Raw genomic sequence first — 240 nt, 5'->3', positions numbered from 1 at the left:
GGCCAGAGCATGACACTGGAATATTAACTCGGCTGTTTACATGGCGCGCGCCTCCCTCTCTACACCAATACATACTTCGTTTTGTAAATCCACACGAGAAAATGAGCACCGGGTGATGAACGGGTGATGAAATTAAACAAGGAAAGGGTGAGGCTTAATCACAAAAGGCAAATATAAATCCGTTGTACAAAAATCAGCCAAAATGTGTCTTTATTACACATCCGAACAACGACCTAGTAT

General features: G+C 42.5%; 1 protein-coding gene across 1 annotated transcript in view; it reads right to left on the bottom strand.

Annotated features, from left to right (window-relative positions):
* Positions 1-240, bottom strand: part of LOC119591428 (unconventional myosin ID-like) — a gene marked incomplete in the record, with an annotated part of 95,009 nt that overhangs the window by 37,915 nt on the left and 56,854 nt on the right.

This window comes from Penaeus monodon, chromosome 28 (genome assembly GCF_015228065.2).
Source record: "Penaeus monodon isolate SGIC_2016 chromosome 28, NSTDA_Pmon_1, whole genome shotgun sequence".
Taxonomy (NCBI): Eukaryota; Metazoa; Arthropoda; class Malacostraca; order Decapoda; family Penaeidae; genus Penaeus; species Penaeus monodon.
The sequence above is the reverse complement of the archived record's forward strand: the minus strand, read 5'-3'. Positions and strand labels throughout refer to the sequence as shown.